The sequence below is a fragment of the Anser brachyrhynchus genome (genome assembly GCF_964034855.1).
Source record: "Anser brachyrhynchus genome assembly, chromosome: 4".
Lineage (NCBI taxonomy): Eukaryota > Metazoa > Chordata > Aves > Anseriformes > Anatidae > Anser > Anser brachyrhynchus.
Window position 1 is genome coordinate 9,699,871 of NC_137698.1, and position 14,013 is coordinate 9,713,883.

The 14,013-nt window shown below is 43.2% G+C and overlaps 1 long non-coding RNA gene across 1 annotated transcript in view; it reads right to left on the reverse strand.

Moving 5' to 3' along the window:
* LOC308193993 overlaps positions 1–13,545 on the reverse strand; it is a 72,996-nt gene extending 59,451 nt beyond the window's left edge. Inside the window, exon 1 of the long non-coding RNA XR_013950156.1 lies at positions 11,423–13,545. This is a non-coding gene — a long non-coding RNA (uncharacterized lncRNA). The remainder of the gene's footprint in view (positions 1–11,422) is intronic.
* Between the last annotated feature and the right edge of the window lie 468 nt (positions 13,546–14,013).

Here is a 14,013-nt window from a genome sequence, read left to right on the forward strand (position 1 = left end):
CAGGACACTGGTTCTTTCCTCATCAAGGTTGCAGCTTCCAAGGAAATACTTAGCCCCACATCCTTTTGTCACCCAATTCATGACTTTTATTCCTCGCTTAAAATGGAGCCAAGAACAACTCTAGGTGTCCCTTTGTGGAGGAGAAAGCCAAATGCAGCATGTGCCCCCAGCTGCAGAAAGGCTCTGCATCCCTCTTGCCTTGGGGAAAGTGGCAGAGCCCAAACTCTGGTCCTCTGAAGAAAACACAACTCCTCAAAGAGGCAGCGTGTCCTTCACATGTCAAAATCTCATACAGAGGAAGCACAGGCAGAGATCTCCATGGGCTTCTCACCACCCGACCAGAAGCAGTGCTTCTTCCATCCCAGCGCTAAGGGGAATAAGCTCTCAGCATGCTTGTTGCAGCAGCTCTGGGACATAATGGAGCCATTGGAGGGATCACTAATTCAGCTGTTTCACAAATATTATTAAGTTACTGCGATCACAGGGTAAGCAAGGATCTGACAGCAGCTACTCTAGTTTGAAAACTGGTTCTCAGAACATACCATTACCAACAACAAATGATATTAACAGAAATCACATTATTACAGCAGAGAACAATCTCAGTTGTGCTTTAAACATTTAACAAATGTTAAATTCCTAAATATTGAGCAAATATGAGATGTTTTTCCTATCCAGAGGAATAAATTCAGGATAAATGCTAGGCTGATGGTTGGACTTGGTCTTAAAGATTTTTTCCAACCTTGATGAATTCATGATTGTTTTCATGCAAGAACTTTAATGGATCTTAGAGGGTCTATTGATGGAATAAACTGGGGGGAAAAAAAAAAAAAGAAATCTATGCAGAGATCATTTCATTTGCCACAGAAGACATTTGTCTATGAGGTGAAACAGCAAGTGCCAGTGCTGCACTGCAGCCTTACATAGCACTCTGGGTCACGACTTGCAGATGTCATACTGATTTGAAATGGCAAGAGTATATTTGATTACTTGGAAAAAAAAAAGAAAAGAGGAAACACAGCTGCAATATGACAAGACCTTAATGTTGCTAAAAATACCACAAGACCATTAAACATTTGAGACAACACGAATACTGACTGTAAGTGTCCCCAGCTCCCATGGTGGGGTCATCTGGGGACTGAAGGTCCAGGGTGAAGTCCAGGAGCACATTTCAACTCTTGAAGGCCCCTCCTCACTGAAGCAATAATTAAGTAATCATTTCTTGTGCCCCCCTCTACTACAATGCTTTATGTTTTGCTGCTCATCAGTTAAAAATATGATTACATAATATTATCTGATTATGTTATTCCTACCCTTGTGTTTCTTGCTCTGCCAATACCTTTTTGCTGAGAAAATGTCAATATAATAATTTATGTGGATATTGATAAAAAGCCACAACATAGTGACGTGTATGCAAGCAACTGAGGTCAGTACAAGTGGTCTCAGACACATGGAGAGCAAAATCACAAAGGCTAAAAACTCATGTGACCACATCTTTCTTTCTACTCAGTACTTCATTGTCTTGCCAAACTCTGTGAACTTAAAAAAATAAAAATAAACTCAGTTTTTACATGGTTTTATTCAAACATGAGGTCAGAAAAGCTTGCAGCTGTTTCCCCAGATTAGGCCTCTTGTATTGGCGTTTTGTAAAACTCTGGCTTTATGAGTCATATTCAACTCTGTCATCAAATGCTGGTGAAATTACCTTAATTAAAGGTATTAATAATTCACTGGTATTTTCTTTTATGGTATAAGAAGGCTTGTGACAGTTATGAATAACATTCAGTTTTATTTGCCAAGGATTTTTTTCTTTATTTGCCTTTATCTCTATTATCTTACAACCTAATCTTCTGCCTACCTGTCCTGGCTACTTTTGCACTCCCTCATTGTTTACCAAATGAATAATTAATGGCTGATAACCTGCAGCCAAATCCCTCCCCGCCCATTTATCCTGCCTTGTCTATGCCATTTTCTTGTTTATTCCAGCAGCTTGGTTTACACGCCTCGATATCGCTTACATGTTTGAAAGAAAGAAATGGGAGCAAATAAAAGTATAGCAAGGTGAAAGTTCACGTTAACATGAGCTATAATACTTATCTATTTGCAGGTCATTTTTGTAGCGTTTGTTACATAGCAAAATCAAATATGTCTAGCCTTATCTTCATAAAGTAATAGAAACCCCCCCCCCCCCAGAACATCAACAGCAGCAAGAAAATCACTGCAAATGCCTTTACCAGTTTCCAAAAACACTGCTTGTCTCCCAGCACCAGGGAGGCCAGTCTTGCCTGCCTCCCTCAGCATGTCTTCCCACCATTCACAAGCCCCACTCAATTCTGCATCTCCCATGGCTCAGCGAAACGTTCCTGTCCCCCTACCACTTGTATTACCAGATTTTGTCAGTCAATGCACAAACAACAAAAAAAGAGCTCCATGCAGGGACGAGCTTCCTCTTCCAGGCACAGCAACAAGAGCTGGGGCTGAGGATGCTCATTTTGACTTTCCTGCAATGACCCTGACTTCTGAAGACTCGTTTTCAATTTAATTTTCAAGCTCAGCATCTAAACTAAGACCCAGCCTTCTTTTTGCTTCCATTGCTTTGCACTCACAGCACAACGTTCAAGTTGCAGGTGGGAGTCAGAGCCCAGAGCAATGACAGACTTCACTACAACTTCTCCCAGGTGCGTTCCTCTCCACCTGCACAAGCCAGCTGAAGTCGCCCAAGCTGCAATGAATGATAAGCAAAGTACATGTGATCTGGACTAAAGAGTCAATGAAATTCAAATACTAGGCACCCAGTTTGCTTTTCCAAACCACAGTTTGGCATCAAAGAGGCATCAGAACTTTGGCTGCAGCTGTAACCAGGAGTGTTCAGGTATTGTATTAGGGATGAACGTACATCAGTCTCATTTAAAGATAATGAAATGGGCTTTTACATACAGGCTAATGCTGATGAACTTCATGTTGTTCACACAATACACTTTCAGTTGGAATTTTATGAACCTAAACCAGAAAAACATGTGCTCTTGACTTTGTTGATGAAGTTAACAAGAAACACCCTTGCAGTTCTCCCACTGATTGATATCATGTAAATATAGTTACGAATCTTGTTCAGGTTAAGTATATATATAAATTGCCTGCATTACATAAAAATCTTACTGAAAATTAACATGATAAAAGATATAAGTAAAATACAAAAAGTGAAGATAAGATTAAGTTTTGTTGTCTAAATTAAAAAAAATTGTAATTTAGAGTTGATGCTTTTCAAGGGAAAGCCAAATTCATGCTCCCCAACAAATAATAAAGAAGGCACTCTCTCACTCACAATTAATTTAGGGCTTGCTTCTCTGTGATGCTGACCAGCTTAGAGGCTCAGGCTCTTGTATATTAGCGGCCCTTTCACCAACATGATGAACTAGTTGTAAATTCTCTGTATTCAACAGAAGGAAATTAGCCAAGCTGGACGGAAGACCAATATTTTGAAACTTTGTTTGGTTCCAGTGATCATTCACTCTAAATTCAGAAAGAGATGTGGTTTCAGACATGCCACCTTGGAGTTTCTGCAGTTAAATCGGCTTTGTGTTGTGCCTGTGCAAGAACAAAAATGGCAGCTCTGGCAGCAGCTGCCAGGCTCAGATTGCGATAGGTCCAGAGATTGCCACCTCTCCAGGTCACCTCAGGCAAATCCAGAGCCTCCAAACCATCCCTGGTGGGATTTCAGGGACTTTCACTGGGTTAATGATGGGCCTGACATCGGGGGCTTCCCCTAGAGCCACCCGCTTTGGAAGGCCTTCATAACTGCTCGCAGCTGAAGGCCAGAGGCCTTCAAGGCCCACCACCTTCAACCACAGCTGAGACATTTCCTGCAGAATTGTTTGCAAAACACCCTACAAAGCAACTTTTTTTCCACCACAAAGTTATTTAATTAGAAAATCCTTACAATTTTAATTGTTTAAAGTTTGGAATTAAACAGTGGAGCACTTGAGAGGTTTTCCAGAACAAGAGGGATGAAGACATGAAAAGTGGTCAGTGGGTTGTGAACACTTGGCACTGAGTGCTGGCAACACAGCAAATCCCAGCTAAAATACTATTTCTGGTGTTCATGAGGAGGCAACATTTAACTTCTGATGACTTCTACATCTGGAGACTAGGATGCAGTGTTTGGATGTTCAACCACGAGTCACGAGTTGTAGGCCCATTCCTGTCAGTACCACAGAGCTTAGACGAGCAGCTCTGAGGCAGGCCCTCCATAGCTAACAAGGAAACGTTAATGCCCAAACTAGTTCAGCAGGATCCATAGGCTTATTTCATCCAAGTGCATAATGATACTTGTAGTTTTTGTACAGCAGGTGCTATGAAATACTAAAAAACAAATTTAAAGAAAATAGAGTGGAGCTTTGATGAAAAGAAAGGAACTGAACTGGAAGAAGGCAGAAAGCCTCTTGCAGTAACAGGTGAAGGAAACAGGCTGAGGAAAGATGGCATAGGTATATGGCATATAAAAAGTTGACCCTGCATATGTTTTTTTAGGAAAGATACTGGGAAGCATGTAAAAATTTAAGGTGCAAGGCAAGGATACAGTTGGCATGAGGTAACTATGAAACTACAGCATGAAATAGAGGAACAAGAGCAGAAGCTTCTAGAGGGATTTCAGAATATACAACATTAACGTCTGGGGTTTGGACTAGCCCAAAGGAAAATGAGAGAGAGAGAGATCCTGAGGAAAGAAAAAGGAATAATGATAGCTTCATGACCATATAGTAAACCAAAATAGGCATAATTTACCTACCCTAGCAAGCAACTGGAGCATTTTTGTAGGGAAATCTTGTATTAAAAAAAATGTACAGTTGCTTAGTTTTCCAGGTAAATCTAGCAACTAAACAACTATATTCTCTGCATTAAATATAAAAGTAAGTAATGATGAAACAGCACCTGAGAAATTTAATACTCTAATTCTCTCAAGAGGCCTTTTAAAGACTCAGTTGTTAAACAATTTCCACTAATGAGACCAGAAATGTACAGAGACATTTTGAAAAATTATATCCACCTGTTACACTCAGTGCTTTTTTTTGTATTCATGCTGTTGCCAAAGTATCTGAGAAATAAAAGTAACATATCCAAAATTTGCTTATTTTTTTCCTTTTCTTTGCTATAGAAGTTCATAAAGCTTCAAAAGGAAATTCTTTGTGTTTTATTTCAGCCATAAAATACATGATACTGTACCATTGAAATGCTACAAAACGCATTTATGATGTGCTCCTATGTCCTTATGTTACAAGGCTAAGACACATTCGTGAGGCAGCCGAGCACACGCCCTGTCGTGTATGCTCAGTTTTTATTGCCTATTCAAAAAACATTATTCTGAAAAGAAAGGGAACTGATGCCAAGAGAACCCCAACCTGGATAAAACTCACGTCAGCTAAACTTACATCCAAAATACAAGTAAATCTGAACTCTGACTCTCTATGCTGGAAAAATATGTAGCTGACTGGCTTTTCCATTCGGTCACTTTGCTTCCCTCTGTTGCAACTGGGACTAAAACTTTGATGCAGTTATTCTTTTTTTTTTTTTTTTTAAAAGGCATGACTTGCCACTTTTTCAGGCTGAAAAATAGCATGCACACATGTGCGGATACATGAATTTTCATAAAGACACAGCCATGGACTCAGCTCAGTACTGTACACAGGGCTCTGCCTACCCTCCCGAATCCCCATCTGCTGACTGAATAGGTATTCATTTGTGTAGGGGGCTTTTGAAACACCCCTTATGGCTGCATAGCAAAGGGCAGGCACCCACTACAAGCACCATTGTCTGGGAGCCCTCTGGTAGAAGATTCACACAGAGCTGCAGGAGCAGCCCTTTCAATGGGTAGTTCACGTGCCAGGAGAAATTGCTGTGCTGGCAAATTAACAGTTATGCCTGCTACAGAAATGGGAAGGAAGTAAACTTCTAAGTAAAGGAGATGAACTGTCCTATTTTGCCTTTATATATATATATATTTATCTATTTATTTATTTTGAGCAAGGATCTGACTCATATGATCCAACAAACAGAAACACCCCTGAACATAAATGTACTTTGATACATAGATGTATTTTAATTATCTAGCAAGAGATCTATTTTAATTTTATTTTTATTTATTTATTTATTTTTGTAGGTGGATACATATCTTATGACCTAGAGGGTCACCCAGTTTTCAGAAACCTACATGGCTAAGATGAACTTCTGCAAGTTTCTCTCAACACACACGGTGAGCTGGTGTTTCATGAAGTGTGAGGAAGCTCCTCAAGGCCCCGATTCAGTCACCTCATCTATAATTTGATTCAGGTACATTCTTACATTAAGTGCATAAATTATCACAGGACATTCAAAGCCAGCATTTGCCACCCTTACCTGAACGATCACCTGAGAGCCCCGAATGAGGCACCCCCATTTGTTTGGGTGAGCAGGGCTCTGCAGGCCCCACAATGCACGTGTGAAAGTCACCAAACCTAGAAACAAAGCTGAACTTCAAGGTCCAACACCAATGTAAAACACACAATGATTGTTTTAAAACTGTTTTATAACATCACCAGCAAGGGCTCTTACTTCTTGCAGCGGATCTTTGTTTTAGATATGTTGGATAGCTTGTTTTAATTCAGTTTATGGGCACATCCTGTGCACTCTTGCACAGTTGAGTAATCCCATTCAATTCCAAAGGCTTATTTATGAGCACAAAGATGACTTACAGTAATAAAAAGCTACACCCTTGTCGTTCCAGCGCTCACCTGCTTACTGGGAATGTTATCATAATACAAACAATGAAAAAAAACATCAAACTCTGTTTTCAACCATGTCTGAGCAAAGCACAGCTATGCAGAGAAGTACAAACACGGATCCTATCACAGCTTCCTTCACAGCTTGAGCTGATGCAGGAATTGGAAGTTTTACCTACAGTTCTTCAGAAAAATGAAAAGTTCTTGTTTCACCAAAGACAGAAGCGCCTGCCATTGTTTCTTTCATAGGAAAGAAGCACACTTTTTAAAATGCTATCAGCATTTCTTTCTTTCTGATTTTATATCAGAACAGAATGCATATGCAAATAGCTTAATTTCATCTGGTATGCTTCATTGTAATATAACGGCAAATTCTAACCGATTATAGATCTGCAAGCTATTTTTTTTTTAATAAGTCCTCTCTTTATCTTTTATTTTCTCTCTTGTACCTGTTGATGCCAATATTTTTATTCCAGCCAGTGTTATGCCTCTGTCTCTGTCCTTCTTACTCTTCATGAAGAACAGCCCTCTCTTACCCACCTTTTCATCCCATTTGCTTCTCGTGTCTCCCTGCAGAAGGCAGTGCTCCAGCTAGGCACAAGTTAACATCCTGGGGTAGGGACACCTCACAAGGAAGTGGATACCAGCCCATCACGAGCTATCGAGATTGCATCTATCTACACAGAGGCAGTTCAGGCAGAGGCTTTTGCCAGTATGAATCCACTGGGGCTGTACAAACAGAGAAGGACCAGGGACAACGAGGTCTGGAGAAGCTGCTTCCTTGTGATTTGCTGAGCTAGTAAGTTTAAAAAAAGACCCAGACTTCAAATGTTGAGCTTCAAAGAAGGATCAGATTATGCAAAATTTGTGGGTGATATTTCAAAAACATTGTTTTGCATCTACCAACTGCATCCTTTATTCAGGCTTTGAAGACTGCTGAGAAAGAAAGCAAGCTAAGGCTTTGCCTATAACTCCACAGCTTACCCCATCAGTGCAATGTGCTACACCAGCATGCCAGTGCCAAACAGGGTGACACCGATGAAGTCCTTCCCCCTGATTTGTGTCACCTGCTAACACCTCCTAGCTGATGTTAGCTCACAGCAGAGAGCTGCTGCTTCATATCAGCTGGCAGAGTGGGGAACTGAGGAGAGCAAGGAGAGACTGCCTGTGATTTCAAACATCTGTGCTTTATTTATTTGTTTGTGTCAGATTTTTATCTTGGGCTTATCAGCTCTGTGCTCTGAAAATATGATCCATGTCACACACAAATGATTAATTACTAGTTATCAGTCTTCGTGTATCTCCTGTACTTCTTGTCAAAAGCCATCCTCTCACCAGCCTACAGGACTTTGGCTTGGTGGTTTTTTGATGAGCAATATAGTTAAATTAAATCAACAAACCATAGATCTCTTGATGGACAGCATTCCTAAAGATTCAACTGTCTAAGATTGATACTCTGAACAGTTGTTATAAAAACTTTGCATCTTTAAAGAAAAAGAAATACTCAGAATGAAATGTTTTGTTTCATATGAAAGCTCATAAATAAAATGAATACATATCAGAGTAATATAGTCTGTTTCTTCAGTTATATCACAAAGAAAAGTTTCTTGCACAGTTTATAAAAAGACAATCAGTAGAGCTGAGAAGAAATTACTAATACGTGGCCTGTTTGGTGCATAATGAGTCAAGCTTCTATCCTGATTTTGGCTGTGATAGAGTTAATTTTCCTCCTAGTAGCTGGTATGGTGCTGGCTTTTGGATTTAGGATGAGAACAATGCTGACTGCATGCGGATGTTTCAGTTGTTGCAGAGCAGTGCTTACACCAAGCCAAGGACTTTTCAGCTTCTCACACTGCCCGACCAGCGGGCAGGCTGGGGGTGCAGCAGGAGCTGGGAGGGGACAGACCCAGGAAAGCTGACCCAAACTGGCCAAAGAGATGTCCTATTCCATATGGTGTCATGTTGGACAATGGAACTGGGGACAGTTGGGTGGTGGTGAGCAATTGCACTGTGCATCACTTGTTTTGGGTATTCCCTCAACCCCCCCTTTTCTTCCCTATTAAACTGTCCTTATCTCAACCCATGAGTTTTACTCTTTTTTTTTTTTTTGATTCTTTCCCCCATTCCTCTGTGGGGAGAGTGAGCAAACAGCTGCATGGTGCTTAGCTGCCTGCGAGGTTAAAGTACAACAGCTTTGCATATTACTCAGGTCTTATGGCTATAGATGCTGCGTGGAATAAAAATATGATGATTTGAACAGGGGCAAAAAAATGGTTTTCACCGTATATTTTTGTAGGAGTCTGTGTTAGCAGGAAGGAAAGAAGCAGGAAGGAAAAAAACAGGAGTCAACGACCAGGGGTAAATAAAACTAAATAAGCTTTTAAAAAAGCAAACAAACAAGTGAGCAGACACCGAGCCCCCCCCCCCCAAATCCTCTCCTGGGCAGCGCAAGGCGGCCAAGCGCATGGGCGGCGGTACCATGGACAGCGCTCCCACCGCTGCGGGGAATCAGGCACGGGAAAGCCATAAAATAATAATTCCGGCGGGGAAAAAATATATATATATATATAAAATAATAAAATAAATTGAAGTGCCAGCCAGCAATTCGCCAGGAGCTGGGGGATCAACCTGTTCGCTCGGCACCCACGCGACCAGCGCGTGCAGGACCTTCGCACAGCCGCGTTATCAAATATTCCTTTGTGCGAAGGTTTCCGCCGCTGGAAGCCGGGATCACAGCTAGCACAAGGAGAGCGAGCCGGGAGGGTTTGTTAGCCCTGCTCCGGGCTTTTTATGGCCATTGCTGAATGGGTTTAGACTTCACTCTGTTGATTCACCTGCCTCAGCAGTTACCGTGTTATTATTAGGTAGGCGCAAAAGCTGCGAAATTCAGTTGCAATAAAACGTAAATAAAAGTTTATTGCAGGGTGTGTAAATCTAAAATTTTGAATTAATCAAGAGAGCAGCTTACAGGCAACTTCAAAGGCCATCTTATGTTGTTACACTTAACTGTGTGCTATCAGGTACAGTAAAAAAAAAAAGTTAAACACATTTTCTTTTGGCCAAACTATTTGTCCTGCATGTTGATGCTGCAAGAGGGGACACTGTGACTCCTCCCAAGTTTTCATTTCAGTCATACAGCATACCCAACGCAGGAATTTCCTATTAGGAATTTTGCATCCTCTTGCTTCTGAAGGAGGGATGCCATTAAAACTTATTTTTCCCTAGATAATGTGATGCTACAGCAAACTTGAAGCAGCAGTAGAGAAGCTGATGTGGATCTGCTGACACTGAAGTTCACTAGTTTTTCCAGAAAGCTCTAAAAGTAGAGCTAATGACTTTAAACAACTCACTACATGCCAGATGCTAACGCTCTTATTCAAGCCAATTTGGTATCGTCAAAATCAAAAACTGAATTCAGAGGTACAATTGGAAAACATATAAAGCCAACCACCAAAACTATCTGATGCTTCCCATTAGTAAAACAAAACATTTCTTGCTCAAATGAAAGATTTTTCCGAGAGTATCAAGCATTAAGGTTTGTAACATTTACAGGAAACACAAACTGAGGCTGATAGCAAGCGCTCCACAATTTTCGGTGGGTTATGGCAGTACTCAGAACTGTCTGCCTGTAATTTTTCCTTTCACTCAGACAGATAGACACCTCGGCTTGATGCTGTTCATTTACATTTCACAAATTTTATTTTGAAATCCATCAAAATTGACACTTCCATGAAAAATCAATATTTAATATATATATATTTTTAATTTAAATACATAGCTCTGTCAAGGGATGACAAGCTATTTGTTTCCAACATTTGCTTCAGGCTTTAAAGAGTTTTATTCAGCCTACCCTCCCAATCCTGTGTGCAGACTCTGGTCCTGCACCACACCAGGTATTTCAGAAATCTCGGGGCCACGTCCCCACACTATTGTCAGGATGTGCACAGAGAATAACAACTGTGACTGCAAAACACACCCATCGGTATCACTCCAATATTTCTGGAAATAAGGAAGAGGAAGACTCCTTTGTGTGCCAAGCAGCAAACTGCCACAAAAATAAAGGAAAACCTCTGAGCAGTCAGCAGCTTTTGAATACCTGAAGCCTGGATCTAGATGCTCACCTTTCATTTTTCCTGCTTCCATTTTGGGGAATAACTTTTCTCACTCCCTGTTTTCAGAACATTTGAAGTTATGACCACAGAATTGCCAAGGTGCCACAGGTGACAGCAGCATCTGAGTAAAGCGAGCTCACCACTTGCTGACCCCAAGGTTACAGCCAGCAATGCTCCTCAGCTTTCATCATCTTTCCCAACAGGCAAGCCTTAGAAACCCTAATGACAATCCAGAGCCCTTCTGTCCCAAAACCAAAATTTGTTTTTTTCAAGCCTTTTTCAACAGGCAGCTTCTAGAATGCTTAGCAATGCAGAAAGGAATGAGATTAATTAGACATTTTGGTAGCCTTCCCCCAAATAATAAAAGTGTAACTGATTTCATCCAAAGGACTTGTCATGACCAGAAAAGAACCCCATGAACATTTGCTCTGAGAGTATTTCTGTAAGAGATTTGGGTAAGCAGAGCACCAGAACAGCACAAGTCTACCTGTATTTGTCACAGTTTGGCTACGAGCACTGCAGCAGTGGTAACTTCCGAAAACCAAGAGATATTCTTCCTACCTGAGATGTGAGCGAGGCCTGGGGGTACTTCTGCATGTTCTGCACATCAGGCTGTGCCTTTCCTCCTTGCATGCTCCAAAAAAATAACCTCTGGCTGGTGAGGAAGCTCCAGCACCCAGTGCTGCCTGGTTTTGTCTATCTCACCTCCAGGTGCCCCTCATCAAGCCTGGGGAAGGAACAAGCCACAGGTTGGGAGGATGATTTTGCCTGCAGAAGCCTGCATCCAGTTGTCATCCTTCCCAAGGTGTTTCTCACGTGTAACAGTAGTCTCTACCACTTCCACCCTCTCAATCCACCCCAAATTACAGGGTAAATTTGGGATAAGGCATCTGCTGTGCAACCTGCTTCCCAGGGCATTGGGAAAGGGGGCACGGCCTGGGTGAACCATCTCTCTGTGGGAGAAAAGCAACATCCCTTGCGTGGAACAACGCCTCACCGCTGGAAATATTTTGGAAGTGACTGGAAAAAAGTACACGGTGCAAGAAGCGTAAGGAGGCACACAGCGTGTGCTCCAAGTCACTTAATGCTGCTGGGCCTCGTGTCCCCCGTCACGGACAGGACAACGGCTCCCCAGGACACGGGGAGCGGCTGTGGGGCTGGGAACTACGCAGAGAGGGACACTGACCAAAACCTCGGGCAGGCTCTCAGCTCTGCCATCGCTGTAGGGTTAAGCACGTAGGTGTGGGAGTTATCCAAAAGTCATCCTGGCTGTCTTGCCTAGAGCCAGCATTTTGAGGGAGACTTGTGTTACCACCGGGACTTAGTTCGGCGTTAGTACTGGCATGGGAAAAATCAAGGGGAAAGACAAAAGGAGCACGCAGGTGAAGACAAAACACAAACTAAAGAGAAACTTTTCCCGACGGCAACTGAACTCGCAGGACAAGCGGCTCTACGGAAGCACTCGGCCCCCTGCCCGCCGCCTTTTTACCGTGCCTCTTTACCAAAGAGCCCGGTGCCCGCTCCCCCCTTGCAAAAAGCAGACTTGGGAGGAGGATTGCTGCGGCAGGCAGTGCCCGGGGCTGCCAGAGGAGCAGCCCTGCCTCCTTCTTTCACTGCTCCCGGCCAGAAGCGGGGCGGCCCCGGAGCCGCACGGGGGGGGGGGGGGGGGGGGGGGGGGGGGGGGGCCGGGGCCGGATCCTGCGCGCATCCCGCCCCGCAGCCGGCAGCCACCGGGCCCCGGCAAAATATTGACTGTAGATAAGCGAGGTTCTCGTTTCTGTCCGAGCGTTATTATTTCCTATTATTTATTTTTTTATGGGGAGCAGGTGATGCCGCTAAACCGTCCCGGGCTTATTTCAAAGCGCGCACCTGAGAGGGGGCGTGGAGCGGGGAAACGCTGCCGCAGGAGCATCCGCCGGGGAAGCCCCCGAGGATGGAGGCAGGGGAAGGGAAGTTCCCAAAATTTCAGGAGCAATCCCTTCCCTCCGCCGGGTCTCTGCCCCTCGTACAGCCCGGGATCCAGCTGTGCCGCTGAGCATCGCACGGGGACAACACCACCACCAAAAAAAAAAAAAAAAAACCACAAAAAAAAACAAGCGAACAAAACGAAGGCCAGAGATCCTAAAAAAAAAACCCCACACATAAAAGCAGATATGGGTGGTTGGAGATGAAACGAGACGCGCTGACCCCGGCGGGGTCCGGGGGGCTGCTTGTCCCCAACAGATCCTTTAACCCCCTCCCCTCCTAACCTGGGGTGCGGTGCCGGTGGGCTGCGGGGTTTTCTATCGACGGGCCCCCTTGTCATTAAAGGGACACTTTGACAAGTTCGTGGCACGAAACCCAACCGCTCGGGAGGCAGCGCTTGGGGAAAGGGTTAACCCGGCGGCCGCGAGGCGTATGAAATGATGGTAAATTACCCGGCGCGTTTCTCCCGGGGAAGAAATTAGACTTCAAAAGGGCTGGAGCCCTCCTGAATATATATCAAGCAGATGGGCTGATGCGCTGTCTCGCTGATGTGCAGTTGATTAACCGCCCCATAAAAGTGCAGCAGCCCCGCTCGCCCGCGGCGGGTGCGCGCCGCCGCCCGCCGCTGGCCCGGGCGCCCCGGCGGGAGCGCGCTTCGGTGAGGGGCAGGGGGAGAGGGGGGCAAGTGGGGGGGAAGGAGGAGAGAAAGGGGACGGAGGGGAAATGAGGAGAGAATAAGGAGAGGGGAGAGCCGCGGGAAGAAGGAAAAAATAAAAATAATAATAATAGTAATAAAGGAAAAAGGGAAAAAGGGAAAAAGGAAAAAAAAGGAAGGAAAGGAAAAGGAAAAGGAAAAGGAAAAGGAAAAGGAAAAGGAAAAGGAAAAGGAAAAGGAAAAGGAAAAGGAAAAGGAAAAGGAAAAGGAAAAGGAAAAGGAAAAGGAAAAGGAAAAGGAAAAAGAGAAAAAGAAAAGAAAAAAGAAAATGAAAAGGGAAAAGGAAAAGGAAAAAGGAAAGGGAAAAAGGAAAGGGAAAAGGGAAAAGAAAAAAAAGAAAAGGGAAAAGAAGAAAAGGGAAAAGAAGAAAAGGGAAAAGAAAAAGAAAAAGAAAAAGAAAAAGAAAAAGAAAAAGAAAAAGAAAAAGAAAAAGAAAAAGAAAAAGAAAAAGAAAAAGAAAAAGGAAAAGGAA